A 17,339-nucleotide genomic window follows, 5' to 3' on the forward strand; every position below is an offset into this window, starting at 1 on the left:
GCAAGGTTGGTTTTGTTTTGTTTTGTTTTTTTCCTTTTAAGAGACAACGTGCATGATTGTGTATATAGTATAGTTTACACATCCGAGCAAATTAGTAAAGGGAAACAGGTCTCAGCTGCCCATTCTCAGAAGCACCCACAAGACGACAGAGTTCCGTGCTTAGTCCCCCACTGCGAGAAGGTTTAGGGAGAAGTTAGAGGAATTCATATCAGTGATTGATTTCTGTTATCCAAGGATGCTGAGGAAAAACACAGTGTCAAGTGGGGTCAAAGAATGAGTAAGACAGGATATGGAACTCTGTTCAGATGTGTGTAAGAGAAGTAAAATAATGGAGAAGAGCAAGATGTGTACAAGGATTATATAAGAGTTTGGAATTTCTATTCATCAAAGGGCAACCTGATGGCATATTTTCCTAATAGAATGAACTCACAGAGACTCCGCTTATCAGCTGCAGGCTGAATTGACTAAGGCATTTTTAAAAACTCTAATAAGAGTTTTGTTGAAAAGCAACAATGGAAAGAAGGTGTCCCATGAAAAACGTATGAAAAATAAGAATGACTTTTTCTTTTTTAATCCTACACTTAAATGAATAGAAAACAGAATATGAGGTTAAACTCAATAATCAAATACATCTTACCTTCTATTGTCTCACTTTTCTTTATAAAATATGTATACGTCTACCCATTGGTTTTATTTCAGTTTGTTTGATGGGAGTACTAATGTTGGCCTCAAAATTGTCCCCTTGGAAAAGATAATTTTCACTATTTCCCACCTGTCCTAAAATTTCAATATCTAGGTACATGACTTTTCATCTCAAAAGTGGCAATTATTTAGTGGTGCCTGGATCGTTCAGTCAGTTAAGCATCCAAATCTTGGTTTTGGCTCAGGTCTTGATCTTAGGGTTGTGAGATCGAGCCCTGAGTCAGGCTCCACGCTGAGCAAGGCGTCCATTTGAGATTCTCTCCCCCTTTCTCTCTTCCCCTGCCGTCCGTGCTCCCTCTCTCTCTCTCTCTCAATCTCAAAAATAAATAAATCTTTTAAAAAAATAATACAAAAGGAAAAAGACACTTCATAGAAATGAAGTAATAAGGTTTGTAAGAGTTATAGGTTGATAAAGAGTCAATGTTATTATTTTCCTTTTTAATATAAATTCCTGGTAATTCTTTTCAATAAAATAAAACCAAAACAATGCCTTTAACATCTTCCTGCTTTCAAGGTTTACTAATAGTTCTATCATTAGCCTATGGTGAGGGAAGGGGAACCTCAATATAAAGAGCATAAGTGACAATATTTTCAATATGAAGGATGTTCCATGGAAATGGAGACCTGAATCAGGCCACATTTATGCTGTACGGGGATAATTCCTGTTGTTACATTATACAGTTTGAAAAGGAGTCTTTTTAGGGCTTGCTTTCATTATAACGTATTCGTGTAGCACCATCGTGTGGTAAATCCAGCACATACCAGCTTACTTGAAATAGTGTGAAAAGACCCCAAAAGAGAACAAAATGTGCTATTTGTTTGGGTTCATTCTAATCACCTTCATTTTATCAAAAGAGCCTAGAAAGAGTTAGCCGTGATAACCTCATACCACAGATCTAAGCCAAAGTGCTTGTTTCCTAACAGGCGTGGACAGGCTCCGTTTGAAGTCAGATCCATGCCAATATAACTGATAAAAATACAGGGAGCAAATAACATTTCCCATTTCAAAACTGTTTAATATTCTAGGTCCCTTATAGAAAAGGTCTATCAACTATTCAAAGTTTTGTCCTTTATATATTTCCAAAATCACAAGTTACAGTTAAAATGATATTTTATAACTATGGTGCCTCTTTTATCTAACTGAAAAAAACACCTGGATACATGAAGGGACAAGTTTAAGTGCACATTTGGGGTGTTTGAAAGCAATTTAAATTGGAATGTTAAACATACAGTCTGACATGACACTTTTCTCCCTCAGATCATTTGCATCCATTTTCAAAAGCACAAAATCAAACTTTAGTTTTAACTCTCTTCTACTTAATTTTCAATATCATCTCTAATACTGAGGGATGGGTATAATGAGATTATTTTAACAGATTTATATTTTACAAGTTAGATTTTTTTTCTTCCAAGATCAGAGCATGGAAATCAAAAACACAGCTTGGTAAGGCAGTAATTCTGGATTTAAATACAGAAGTTCTTCTTATAAAGCATTTAAAAAATTTTTTCAGAAACAAAACATAATTAAAATTTAAATATAGAAAAAGTACAAGGAAGTGCCATTTTGTTAATGATTTCTCTCAGTTTAGAAAGTATTAAATGAGCTGATGAAATTTTTGCCCTTAATTAATAGTGTAAGGAGAGAAATGTAATTATTTAAACTCTATTATCTCCAATATATTGTTTTAAGAAATGACAAGTGCTTTCAAATACATTGCCTCAGATTATTAATTTAAATACACCAAATAACACCTAATGTATTTTCCTCTTTTCCCTTCTCCACTGAACACCAACCACAAATTGCTTTTTAGATTTAAAGATACAGAATGTGAGAGAAAAAAAACGACCTAGTAAGTAAATATGCTAATGAAGAAGGAAAAGAATGTATTGAGTAGAGATGGAGATTATCTAACCCAAAGATTAGATAAACACTATTATTTTGGTTATATGAGTATCTATTATGGAAAACAAAACAAACCCAGTAAACAGACATAATAAAACAATTTGAACACCTAATGGAATCTTGACACTCTTAAAAGACTTAATAATTAAGGGAGGCGGGACCACAACTAAGACAGTTCACAAGTTATTTCATTGCCTGCCAACGCCAGAAAATTTTAATTTAGTCATGGTGGCTTTGGTTCAACAGGAGAGTCAGGGGCAGCTGCCAACGTCAGGACTACAAATCTAAAGTCTCCTGAATCTTCAGCCTCATGAAGATGAAAGCATCTGGAAGATCTGGCTATGAGGTAACATCAAGGAAGGAGCACGGGTCACCTTCATAGATACATGTCTGTTGTCTCAAAGAGAAGAATGGAGGCAATCTTGGTCAACATTTTTTTGACAGCAAGTTACAGAAACTCATTTAAGATACCCAGAATGGGCATTTGTCACATGAATATAAGTATATAGTGCTACTCAAAGAGCAATCCAAAGACAATGATGGGATTGGTTATGGAAGTTGAGACTAAATATTTAGAAAGTCATATAGCATTGGATACAGTACTCTTTTGTCTGCTGATTCCTTAATAAAATCTGTATTAGTTCCAATGGCCATGATAACAAATTGCCACAAATTTGGTGACTTGCTGCAACAGAGGTTTATTGTTTCATTGTCCTGGAGGCCACTCCAGCCACCTTCTTTCAAGGAAGGCCTTGAGCTAGTGAAGCATCTTAGCCAGCATGAGCAGAAAATAGAAAGTGCTTGAGAGTTTACAATCACCACTGCCTCCCAAGACGGCTGTAAGCCAACAACTGATTCGTCAGGGAGTATGGAAGCCTAGCAACTTTGCCTTGAGTCAGGACAAACAGTGCATTGTAACTTACATTCCAAAACTCCCCTGCTGAATAAGTCTGTCACCACCCTTGCTTGAAATAGCACCCTTGCTGCTTACCTTCCCTCTCTTGCTTCCCTCATCTCTTACTAGTTTATCTGGAAGCACTTCCTTAATAAATGACTTGCATATGAATCCCTTGCTTAATGTCTTCTTATATTGAAGAAAGTGACCTAATACTAAAGGTATTTCACAGAGACCTTGTTTAATGTCCCCTGAGACTGGGAAACCCAACCTAAGACAAAAGCGGTCTCATATAAACGAATGGCAATATGAGCATCCAAGCCTCATTGAAGAACCAGAACCAAATCATCCAGCTCTCTCTCTGGGCCTCCCGAGCCTCATGAGCTATTCTCTTTGCAGGCCAATTTTATTTTTGTCTCTGCTTACATCCACCTCTGCTTTCCTGCACATGAACATAACTTTCAATCTAGCTTTTGGGTCTCTACTTGTAATTTTCTTCCACTGAATATAGTAACTTTCCACAATCTGTTAATGACTTTTGTAATAGTTTTATATAAAAGAAGCTTGTTTCAATGAACTTTAATAGAAGAAAAGGATCATTCCACAGTTTTAGAGATTACAATGCTCTTCATAGTGATAAACCAGATCAATTACTTCTCAGTCTCATGCAAGTGTGGAATAAAGGTGGATCTGATGGACCCAGATTATATTGGGATAATAATACTGGGCAGGATCAGTAGAGATAGTATACAAATGACTGCCAAGCTCCATCGCTTTAAGACAGTTTTTCTCTTTTAGGAAAAGAAATGCCTGCCAAAAAGAATAAAATGACTAGAAGTAAACTAAGAATAAAATGACTAGAAGGATGTGAAAGACCTGTACTCTGAAAATTATAAAACGCTGATGAAAGAAATTAAAGAGGGCCCAAACAAATAAAAAGATATTCCATGATCCTGGTTCAGAAGAATTAATATTGTTAAACTGACCATATTACCCCAAGCAATCTACATGCTCAGTGCAATCCCCGTCCAATTACCACCAGCATTTCTCACAGAACTAGAATAAATAATACTAAAATTTGTATGGAGCCACAAAAGAACCCAAATAGCTAAAGCAATCTGGAGAAAGAAAAACAAGGCAGAAGTTATTACAATTCCGGATTTCAGGATACACTACAAAACTGTAGTGATCAAAGCAGTATGGTACTGGCACAAAAAATAGAGACATAGATCATAGGAAAAAGAATAGAGAGCCCAGAAATAAACCCATGCTTATATGGCCAATTAATCTACAACAAAGGAAGGAAGAATACACAATCAGGAAAAGACAGTCTCTTCAATAAACGGTACTGGGAAAACTAGGCAGCCACATGCAAAAGAATGAAACTAGACCAGTTTATGATACTAGACACAAGCATAAACTCAAAATGGATTAAAGATCTATATTTTAAGCCTGAAACCATAAAAGTCCTAGAAAAGAAAATAGGCAACAATTTCTCTGACACTGACTGTAGCAACATTTGGGGGGGGGGTATTTCTCCTAAAGCAAGGAAAATAAAGCAATCATCAACTATTGGGAGTACATCAAAATAAAAAGCATTTGCACAGAAAAAAAAATCAAGAAAACAAAAAGGCAGCCTACTGAATGGGAGCAGATATTTGCAAATAAACTCCATTAAGGCATTAATATTCAAAATATATAAAGAACATATACAACTAAACACCAAAAATCAAATAATCTGATTAAAACATGGGCAGAGGACCTAAACAGACTTTTTGCAAAGACATACAGAGGCCAACAGACACATGAAAACATGCTCAACATCCCTCATCATCAGGGAAATGCAAATTAAAACTATAATGAGATATCACCTCTCATCTGCCAGAATGGCTAAAATCAAAGACCACGAGAAACAAGTATGGGTGAGGATGTGGAGAAATAGGAACACTGTGCACTGTTGGTAGAAATGCAAACTGGTGCAGACACCGTGTGAGACAGTAAGGAGGTTCCTCAAAAATGAAAAATAAAACTACCTACCCTATGATCCAGCAATCGCACTGTTGGGTATTTATCCAAAGAATACAAAAACACTAATTTGAAGGGCTACATACATCCCTATGTTTATTGCAGAATTATTTACAATAGCTGAATTATGGGTGCACTTAAGTGTCCATCGTCTGATGAATGGATAAAGAAGAAGTGGTATGTGTGTGTATATATACATATATACATATGTATACACACACACACACACACACACACACTCACACACACAGAGGAATATTACCCAACCATAAAAAAGAATTTGCAACAACATGGATGGAGCTAGAAGGTATAATGCTAAGTGAAATAAGTCAGTCAGAGAAAGATAAATACCATATGATTTCACTCATATGTGGAATTTAAGAAACAAAACAAATGAACAAAGAAAAAAGAGAGAGAGAGAAACCAAGAAATAGACTCTTAACTATAGAGAACAAACTGATGGTTACCAGAGGGGATAGGGGTGGGGGGGTGGATGAAATAGGTGAGGGGGATTAAGAGTACATGTATCCTGATGAGCACTGAGAAATATATGGAACTGTTGAACCACTATATTGTACACCTGAAATGACTATAAATGTACGTTAATTACACTGGACTAAAAATTACATACATATATACGGCATAAAAACGTTTGGCCAAAAGACGGACAAGAATGATTTATTCTTTCTAGAGCAAAAATAAATTAAAAAATAAAGTCTTCACAGAAAGAGCATTAAACGTGGACTTGAAGAATGAATAAAAGTTCACCAGGGCGCAAGTGAGGGAATAACAGTTTGTGCAGAGAAAATAGCATCACCAAATCTGTGGAAACTTAAAAGGAAGCTCTGAGAGCAGACACTCATTTGGTGCTTTTTTTTTCTATCCTCAGTATTTATCATAAGGCTGGTCATAAAGTAGCTCTTCAGCAAATGAATTGTTCAGAAAATACGTGCCTCCAGAGTTAGCGGAACCATGGAATGCATAGAAGACGATATAAAGCATGACAATGGAAACACGGGCAAGAAAAAAGGAAAGAACCTAAGTGAGAGAGAAAGTGAGTATCAGGCTGAAGAACCACAGCGGTGAGTGAGAAGAGATAACAAACCCCCAAAATATTCTAGTGGTAGAATTGACAAGATGTGGTAACCAAACGAATATATATGAGGGAAGCAAGGAGAGAAAGAAGCACGAGGTCACAGAAGAAAGGATCTGGGAGAAAGTGCCCAAGTGAGTGATGATCCTTTTATTTAAGATAAAGAACACAATAGGGGAAAAAAAAAAACGGACTTGCAGGAATTAATAAAAAGTGCAATTTCAGGCTCTGTTAATTTCAGAATGCCAGGTGTCTGTTGGCGATAGTCTAGAGATACAGAACGGAAGCTCAACAGAAGTCAGGCCAGAGATACACCGTGGGAAGTCATCTCCAAAGAGTTCGACCTCTCAAAATGGAATATTCATGAAAAGGGTATATATACTCAGCAGGGCAGCAAGTTTACGGGAAATAGCAGGAGATCAAAGGGTGTTCTAGGGCAAGTGACTCCAAGCATTGGCAATGGGAAAAGAAATTCTCACTAAACTCACGGTGCGTAGTTCCTGCTTAAAGAACTCAGTTTCCAGGAAAAGGCTGAGAAGATGATTCTCAGAATACATAGATGCAGAAAATCCTTAGAAGGAGAAGAGGCTGAGGCAAATGGAAAAGTATCACATGATGGGTTAACTGAGAAAATTTATGAACAAGATTGGCTAATATCAATCTGTCGTTCCTTTTTTAATAATTGCCACCAGGTGCATCAAACCTTTGTCGAGTGCCTCACCTTCAAACTCATTGTGTCAGTGACATTTGAGAAATTTCGGAGAAAGAAGTGGATCTTTTACACCTGGGTTGATACTGTCCCGACAGGGCTCGATGGTACTAGAAGGATGGTGAAATCGTATATAAAATGAACTACACTAGACACAGCAGGAACTCAAAGTCAGAAGTGACTAAGGAAACTTCCGTGCCTCTCTCTGCCACAACAGACACCAAATCCCCAGTTCCCAGAGACGGAGAGGGACCCAGAGTACGTGGTATGTTTAAGTAAAAACAGTAATAATAATTCCCAAGGACAGACTACCTCATCTGACATTTCGGTTACAATTTTACAAATTAAACAATGGTAAACATAATATCAATTACAATAGAAAATCTACCTGAGTTAAGAGAAAACTCAGAACTTAAAAGTGGTTTTGTGCTTAGGGTGAGTAACTTCAGGTTATGCTTCCAAACCATCAGATACAAAAGCTCATTCTCATTTGCTGTCGGAGCTGTTTTTTCAGTTTTGCGAAACAACCAAAAGAGAAGACAGAAGATGTCATGAGAGATTGTGAAATCAACCACGGAAGTGTATAAAGTGAAAAGAAAGCCAAATACAAAGTTTGGAAAATTTCATATTTGAAGGATGACTTTCCTAGAATTGCCCAAAAAAAAAAAGTTTTTTCAGAGAAGTTGGACAAGAATCCTGAAAGACACATGACACAAAAACCAAAGACTAAGAGTGTTTCAAATCAAACAGGAGGCCCTGGTCAGTGGGGTCAAATTTGGTTAAAAGCTCTTTGAGAGTTACAATTAAGATCTTGAGTTTCGTACATGGGAGGTGACTTTTGCAAAAGCAGTTCGAGTGGACTAGCTAATGTGGGCCATGGGTGAAGTTGTAAATAGATGACTTTTTAAAATGAGCAAAAGAATATGGATTACTCGGAGAAGTTTACAAAAACTGAGAGCAGTCAAGAGATGAGAATGAACTAGAAGTATTGTTACAGAATGGAGATATCGTGAATAAGCTTGTAGACCAGGGGAAACAGTCCGAAAGAAGAAAGGACTGATTAAGAATGCAAGGAATGCCTGGGTGGCTCAGTCGTTAATCGTCTGCCTTCACCTCAGGGCGTGCGTGATCCCAGGGTCCTGGGATTGAGCCCCACATCGGGCTCCCTGCTCCGCTAGGAGCCTGCTTCTTCCTCTCCCACTCCCCCTGCTTGTGTTCCCTCTCTCGCTGGCTGTCTCTATCTGTCAAATAAATAAATAAAATCTTTAAAAAAAAAAAAAAAAGAGTGCAAGGAACAGAGCGTATTTGGTGGCACAGGGTACCAACAAAGTGGAGGCAACGGGACAGGAGAAACACCGCATTACCGCTGCACAGAGAAAGAAGGGGTACAGGAGGGTGGAAAATTAGGTAGTCTGGGAGGCCCCTGCCTTCTCAGAGAATTTAGACACTGCTTATCTCACGAGGGCTAAAGGCACAGGGTTGAACTCAGTCACTAGGAGATAATAAAAGTTTGTTAAATTTACAGTTAACTAGAGAGAAACAAAAGAATTAGTGAGTATGTTATAAATGCGCTAACTGCCACCGAATGACTTTAAAATGGCTAATTTTATGTTCTGTGAATTTTACTTCAATTAAAAAAGAAAAAGTGGTGAGCAAAAGTGAGAGCCTGAAAAGCACACAAAGTTAGTACAAAACAATAGGAAAGAGAAGACATGGGTGCTCAAAGACCATGACATGTTCTGCCAAAGACGTTACAGTTCTGTTCGACTTTACTGACCTGAAGCTAAATTAAGACTGAAATATGAGTCTATCTTCAAAGGCAGACAGAGAGAAAAAGCAGTATTGCAGGCAAAAATATATGTACAAAAGGAGAAAAATGTAGTCAGATACTGGGCTTTTAAATCAGGAGGGGAAAAAAACAGGTCTGTTAAATGTAAATAATGGGAGATTTCTTTCCTTTGTGACTGAGTAGAGTTCATTTGAGTTATTTCCAAGGATGTCAAAGTCATGATGAAACACTCCTTTTGTAAGAGTATTTGAAAAATAATGACATGTCCAGGTTGATAGGAAAGTTGAGGATTTCCTTTGAGACAGTTTTGGCAAGATTTGTGGATGTGGGCTGTTCTACAGTAATATAAGTCATCTGTTTTGCCTGGGTTACGAAATTCCGAGAATGAGGAGGAAAATAGGATGCATCTTTGCATGTCAATATCTTCCTTACACGATAATCTCTCTTTAGAGTGCAATGCCTTTTGCCCTAAATCATCTGGTTGTGGGCTTGCATAGAAATGGCTTGTTCTTGCTTCTTTATAGACAGAATAGAAACCCAGAAGCCTTCGATGTTCCCCTTTATATCCTGCAAATGTTCTGCCGTAAACATTCAGTTTCAAAAAACTTCATTAACTTCGTACTTTCTGTTTTAGATGAGATAATAGGTGAAATGTGCTAAAGAAGAGCTGACTGAAACTCCCACGCCTCGTTCTTCTCCACCCAATTGCTGGTTTTCCATCTGACCTTCACAACTGTCTCATGATTTTCATGAGCCTCCATTTTTCAGGTATCCCCGAAGTCACTGGTATTTTAGGAAGCAGAGAGGTAATCCAGAAGCATCTGTGGATTCAAAAAGAACAGCGGGTGTTTTCCCTGTAGGTAAATGTTTGCAAACTTGTTGCAAATCGGAGAGGAAGTAAAGCAAACACAAACAAAACGAATGTATGTATTTAACAAATATGTATCACTTAGCAAATGCCAGGCACTAGGACACAGAGAACGCCCCTCCTTTCATACAAATTACAGTGTACAGAAGGACACATTGTAAATAATCCACAGAGTATATGGAAGTAGGTAAACGTGATTCAGTGCTACAAGGAGGAATGGATGGATGCCTTTGAGATAGTCTGAAGAAAAGCAGGGAGGGCTTTATTAGTGGAACGAAAAAGAGAAAGGATGAAGACAAAGGGATTAAAAGGGACCTGTGGAGAGCCACAGAGTCACTGACCTGAGGAGCAGAGATAATGGCTGGGGACAGAAGGAGAGGAAAAGATTATGAAGGACCTTGTGAACTTTGCAGAGAACTTAAATATAAAACAAAGCAATTAGTGGCCAGGGAAAGAGTCTGTTTTTAAAATGAGCTTAAGCAGGCTCATCTCTTTTGTCTATAATGAGGATTTACTCTTAGTCCTTTGACTGGAGAATTTTGCAGGTGAGAAAAATGGTAGATATCAGAGAAAGCTACTGAGGACACGTAGTAACTTGTCATTTTGTCCCTAGTTGCCATGGGTTTTACTTAACATACTAACTGAAAACATAAGTGGACAGAAAGTACATGTGAAGGGCTACTTTAAAATCTAAGTTATTAAGGGGCGCCTGGATGGCACAGCGGTTAAGCATCTGCCTTCGGCTTAGACCGTGATCCTGGCGTTATGGGATCAAGCCCCACATCAGGCTCTTCTACTATGAGCCTGCTTCTTCCTCTCCCACTCCCTCTGCTTGTGTTCCCTCTCTCACTGGCTGTCTCTATCTCTGTCGAATAAATAAATAAAATCTTTAAAAAAAAATCTAAGTTATTAAGAACAAAAAGGAAAGGCATCTGAATCATAGTATTGAATTTGGACAACTCATAATAAATATTTTGAGCTGCTTTTCTCAGTCCTAAGATACACTTTATATATAGTGCATTTTATTGTGCAATTAATGAAACTAAATATTTTTTCAACTGGAGATATTAATGAGAAGTGCCATAAAATGTAGAGTAATAGAGAATCCTTAGGATAATTTTGAATATATATTCTTTTCCTGACTTTACCTCACCATTGTCATGAGGCCATTTTTCTGGATCTGATAGCCTGACACTCTCTGGTTTCTAGTCAGGCAAATTAAATGTAAGTTATAATAGCTTAAAAAGCTACTTTAAGAAACACAGCTTTATTAATTAAAACTGATTTTTTGGGGGGCACCTGGGTGGCTCAGTCGTTAAGCATCTGCCTTCGGCTCAGGGCGTGATCCCGGCATTCTGGGATCGAGCCCCACATCAGGCTCCTCTGCTGGGAGCCTGCTTCTTCCTCTCCCACTCCCCCTGCTTGTGTTCCCTCTCTCGCTGGCTGTCTCTATCTCTATCAAATTAAAAAAAAAGAAATCTTAAAACTGATTTTTTTCTTATCAATTATTTGAAATATTTAGTATCTCCCATCTTGTCCACTCAAAAGAAGTCTTACACATATTTTTTAATAAAAGAGATTTTACCTTTTCTCGCTTCTGGCCACCTTGGTGCCTGCTCTTGATTGAGGCCATCCCACACCTAAGGCAGCAATATAGCAGCCACAAAGAAGTCAAAAAAGTCGCTGGAGTCAATCAACTCTAGGCTCCAACTTGTTATGAAAAGTGGAAAGTATGTGCTGGAGTACAAGCAGACCCTGAAAATGATCAGACATGGCAAAGCAAAACTGGTCATCCTAGCCCAGCCTTGAGGAAATTTGAAATAGAACACTGCCCCCTGTTGACCAAAACTGGTGTCCATCACTGCTGTGGCAATGATACCGAACTGGGCCCAGCACGTGGGAAATGCTGCAGTGTGCGCATACTGGCTATCCTTGATCTAGGGATTCTGATATCATTTGAAGCATGCCAGAACAGACTGGTGAAAAGTAAATCATGCAAAATTTTTCTTTAATAAAACTGGCCAGAGCTTGTTTTAAAAAAAAAATTAAAAATAAAGAAAAGGGGTTTTAAAAATTAAGAAGCAGAACAGAGCATTAAATAATAACTGCCTATAAAACTGACTACACCATGGAAAATAATTTTTATTTGAACAAATCTCTCTGGTCAACAAATGAGGGTCAAATTCAAAATGAAATTCTAGAGGCTTTCTTTTTTTACTTTCTAAAGCACATAATTAGCTCTCTGAAAATTATATAGAAAACCCTTAATATAGCTGTGCTTTAAGTAATTCTTAGAGGAAGCAACAAAGACATTTTAATACTTTCAGAGGAAATGCATCTAAATGAATTATGCAAGTTAATTATAGTTTAGATTTCTTACCTTTCCCCTCCCATAATTTACAAGAGAGTCAGAATCTATTTATTTTATTAAATGAACATTAACATGAGTGCTTAGTGGATTAGCATTTCTGCTCTTGCACCATTATGAATCGAATGAATGTTCTAGTGGTGGTGATTAAAATTGTGATGGTGAAAGCATATAGTATAAATGCATCTTTCAAGGTTTTCAAATTTTGCTTTTTCCTAAATGTGGCACTGTTGGAGAAAGGGACACATTTAAGTCACTTTTGATCAAGTAAAAGGTATACAGTCTCTTCTGCAATGCAAAACTGGAACCAGGAAAACAAAGCATCCTGTTACCATTTTCAAGACAGGCCTGAGAAAAAACTGGAATGTATCAGTGAATGAAGCTGGATCTTTAAGAATCACTCCTCTCAAGCCTAGTTTGTGGACTTCCACGTGGCAAGTTTCTGGTCCTGCAAAGTAGAAGATAAGACTTTCAACTTTTAATAAAGGCCATTATTTTAATGAATCTTGGGAATCTAGCCAAGTTATTAACAATAACAATAATAAAAATTATAATAACAAACACATGTATCACTTACTATGGACAGTTTAATCTTCACATCAACCCAATAAGCCAGGCACTATTATCTCACTTTACAGATGAGGAAAGAGGCACAGAGACAATAAACAACTTAGCACTAACAGCTACTTAGTTATGGAACTGGTATTTAAACTAAATAGTCTGGGGTCACCTGGGTGGTGCAGTTGGTTAAGCGGTCGACTCTTGGTTTTGACTCAGGGTCCAGCCTCTCATAGGGCTTCACGCTCAGTGCTGAGTCTGTTTCAGATTCTCTCTCCCTCCCTTTCTGCTCCTTCTCATGCTTTCTCTCGCTCTAAAATAAACAATATAAATCTTTAAAAAAATAAAATAAAATAAATAGCCTGGCTCCAGAATTCATATACGTAATAAAAACAACATAATATTCCTCTCACTTTCTATCTCTGTTCTTTTAAATTTCAACATCAATCCAAAATGAATTTTAGTCACAAAACAAGTGTAATGGGATGAATGGTGCTCCCCCCCCCCACACACACACACAAAGATATGCCCACATCTTAATTCTTTAAGCTGTAGGTGTTTCCCTTCTTGGAAAAAGAGACTTCTTGGGTGTAATTAAGTTAAAGATCTTGCAATGAGATCACCCTGGATTATCTGCGTGGGCCCGAAATTTAATTGTAAGGGCCACCGCAAGAGCCAGGTGCACAGACAAGAGACACACCGAAGGGAAGGCAGTGTAAAGATGAAGACAGAAATGGAGTGACATGGTCACCAGCCAAGAAAACTGAAGAAAGCCGACAGCCACCAGAAGTCGGAAGAGGGAAGGAATGGATTCTCTTCCAGAGCCCCCAGCGGAAGCACGACCTGGCCAGATCTTGACTCTGGACTCCAGATGTGTGAGAGAGTAAATTTCTGTTATTTTAAGCCACGGAGTCTGTGGTCATTTGTTACAGCAGCCTCAGGAAACTGATACAGTAAATAATGTGTTTCTGTGGTGTATCTTAAAATCACCTGTAGAGTTTTAAAACTCTTCATGCCCAGACTGCACACCAAACTGATTAAATTAGAATCCTGGGCTGGAGTCTGGAGCCTGAGGGTGGAAAGAAGGGGAAGGGAGGTAAATGGTCAGTATTTTTAAAGGTCTGCAGGTGATTTCACTGTACAGCCAGGTTTGAGAACCATTGGTCTAGTGTAAATCCACTGTTTTGACTTCCCACCATTTTTGATGGTTCAGAATGAATACTGGACCCAGGCTGGGGGAGTCAAATATTTCCTTTGGAATTCTGGAACCAAGGATGAAAGATAAAAAAATTATTACTACTGTGCCATCTCTGAGCTGTATGTGACATGAACACGTAAATTCAGAATTGGTTGGCAGCCATATTCCATGACGTTCCAACTGAACAGTTGAGGAAACCAGTATGTATTATTACGGTAAACCATAGGTGTTAGGAGAGAAACAGCCATGAGAAACAATGTGAGGAAATTTCCTTAGTTTTACCCCTTATATTCCATAAGTTAACCAAACACCTTTCAAAAATTCTCTTTTTGCTTAAGCTAGTTCCAGCTGAATTCCTGCTACTTGCAACCAATAGCATCCTAACTCATTTATGTCAGTAATAGAGGAGGATTTCGGGTTACATATAGAGATTCTGATTTTTTTAGAGCTTTGCGATACGGAAGCATGCAGCTTAGACCACTTTTAAGAGACCCTGCTGCATGGAACACAGCTGACTGATAGCTGAAGTTGTTACCTCTCTGGATCCATCTGGGATTCCTCCCAGCCAGTGACTTAACACGGTCATGGTATTTCTGCCAGGCCACTCCTGCCTGAGGCAGAACTCTGCTGAGGGGCAACGCGTCCGAGAATTCCTCACTGACCTAGCTGAAACTTCCTCAGAACTGCGAGATATGAGACTCTTCCTATCAACCTATTTCCTTCTCTCCTTGTACAGGTGTCAGACATACCTGGCTACCTGAGGCTTCTCCCTACCCATTCCTGCTCTCTTCCACTTTTCCCTTCACAGGTGATTCGCCCAACAAATCTCTTGCCTGTGGTATTTGTTTGCTAGGACTGCCGTAATAAAATACTACACACCAGGTGACTTAGACAACAGAAATTTGTTTTCACATCGTTCTGGAGGCTGGAAGCCCAAAGACCCAAGACATCAGCAGGTTTGGTTTCTCCTAGGGCCTCTCTCTTCTTTGGCTTGCTATGTCCTCACATGGTTTTTCTTCTGTGTGCGTACATCCCAGGCGTGTCTCTCTCTTGTAAGGACAGCAGTTGTATTGGCCTAGGGCCCACTCTTATGACCTTACTTAACCTTAATTACCTCCTCAAATGCCCTCTTTCCAAATACCGTCACATTAGGGTTGAGGGCTTGAACATAAGAATTTTGTGGACATGCAATTCAGTTCATAACACCTGTCTATTACTTTCTTGGTATCTGATTCTTGAAGCTTCCAAACTAAGGCACTGAGCAAAGAGTAAAGGGGCTTTCTTAGACAAACAGTGAGCCCTGCATCCGTGAAGGTGTTCACACAGAGCTTGAAAGATCACATCTCACTGATATCATTTGGTCCAACTGATTAAGTTTCTATCTGAATTTCAGATTCACATCTTTTTTTTTTTAATTGAACATGACCAGTAAAAAAAAGTAACCTGAAATCTGGAATACTGAGGTAAAAACTGATTTAAATTAAGCCATGATATGCAGAGTCATAGAAGATACTTTTGCTTTCTGGATTGGACCTCCACAGTTCCTTTCTTTTCCATGACCATGTTTGTACATAGGCAGAAGGATATTCACTCACGTAGTCCAAGCACCTAGAACAAGGTTTGGCATATTATATGTATTCTACAAATACTTGTTGAATGAATTTATTGTTGCCTTCCAAACACGTCCATAGTTACTGCATCTAGTGGGTGCTTAGATTCTGTATGTTAAAAAGAATTCAATTGGAGAATTATAACGGTAATGATGTGAACAAGAGATCAGAGGCTAGTGATTTTACTGATTTTTCTCCCTACATTGCCTATCCTAGGAAGTTCAGCCCAGAAAACGGAGTTAACTGAGAAATCTGGGAAGTTTTCCCACAATGATGTGCAGTTGCATGGCCTTCGAACCCCTCTCCCCCACCCCCACAAGTAGTTCTTTTAGAGCTTTGCGAGTAGTTCTCTGATCACCAGGAAAACTTGATGGCATCATGCCAACAGCTTTCAAGTAATCAGAGCCTATGAGGCTTAGTCTTCCTTATTAGAAAGGAAAGAAGGAAGAGAGATGGGAGAAAGGAAAGGCAGGAGGGAGGAAGACATCCTTGCTTTCTTGGAGGAAGATTTATGACTAGATGCCGTGCTCCATGCACAGAGCTCTTGCGAAGCTAGACTGAGCTGATGAGTGAAAAAACAGTTACTGCTTACCAGCTACAGATCCCTAGTCTTTTCAGGTATTTCTAGAGTATTTTAAACAACAGAGGGGAAAGTACGGATACCAGGGAGTGTGAGGGTTAGCTAAAAGCATAAAAAAATTTCTTTGAAAGCTACTGTTTTTAGTTCCATACGCATTTGCCAAAGCCTTTCAAGAGAAAGATTCAACAGCAAGTTTTGTGCTGTGGGGAGATTCTGGAAAAATGTGGTGCCTCAAAGAAAAAAATAAAAATAAAAACCAATACTTACTATTTCCAGACTAATTAGTCTACATATTTTGGGGACTATAACAAAGACAGGGGAGTGTCAGAAACGTAGAGGAGCTCTTCCGAGGAGGTAGAGAGCACACGCTGAGCAGGTTGCTACAGCATCATCTTGATAATCCATTCTACCGGAGGGGGCCAGGCAAGCTTCTTCCTTCATGGAGTATGATAGATAGGACACTCTCCCTAACTCAGTAACTTTCATAAACTTGCCTTTTTGGCTTACTACTGGATTTTCTTTCCTACACTCCCAGGCGTTGCACATGTCTATAACTAACTCACTATTAGTATGCCGGCCATAGCCTGTGATGCTTGGATTCTCATGACTGTAGATTTGAAAGTTCTCACTGTTCTATCATCGACCTCACACCATGTTGAAGAGCGCTCTCTCTCCTCTGCATTTCCCCAGATGTAATCTCCCTTGGTGACAACTTCCTTTCGTGTAAACTGGCTAAGCCCCCAATTTCAAAGACATCAGAAATAAGGCAAGAAAAAGGCAACCAGTGATAACGGTTGCAAGCCCTTCCATCCATTCCTGGCAGAGTGTTACAAGACCATCCTTATGAATTCCTATAGAAAATTCCCTGATGATTGACTCTGGGGACACTTTGTGGTGGACGCTCCCTAGCAGCTGCCTGGCCAAGAGGTCCACCTCCAGGGCAGGGAGCATCATCTCCACACCAAGTCTTAGGGCTGCCATTCTCACCTTGGATAAACTAGCTGAGTCCCCTCTCCTTCTTCTTGCCTCACTCTATTTCTG

The 17,339-nt window shown here is 38.8% G+C and overlaps 1 pseudogene; it reads left to right on the forward strand.

Annotated features, from left to right (window-relative positions):
- Window positions 1-6,497: 6,497 nt before the first annotated feature.
- LOC121100493 lies at window positions 6,498-11,974 on the forward strand (annotated as a pseudogene).
- The last annotated feature ends 5,365 nt before the right edge of the window (window positions 11,975-17,339 follow it).

This window comes from Ursus maritimus, unplaced genomic scaffold (genome assembly GCF_017311325.1).
Source record: "Ursus maritimus isolate PB19 unplaced genomic scaffold, ASM1731132v1 scaffold_4, whole genome shotgun sequence".
Lineage (NCBI taxonomy): Eukaryota > Metazoa > Chordata > Mammalia > Carnivora > Ursidae > Ursus > Ursus maritimus.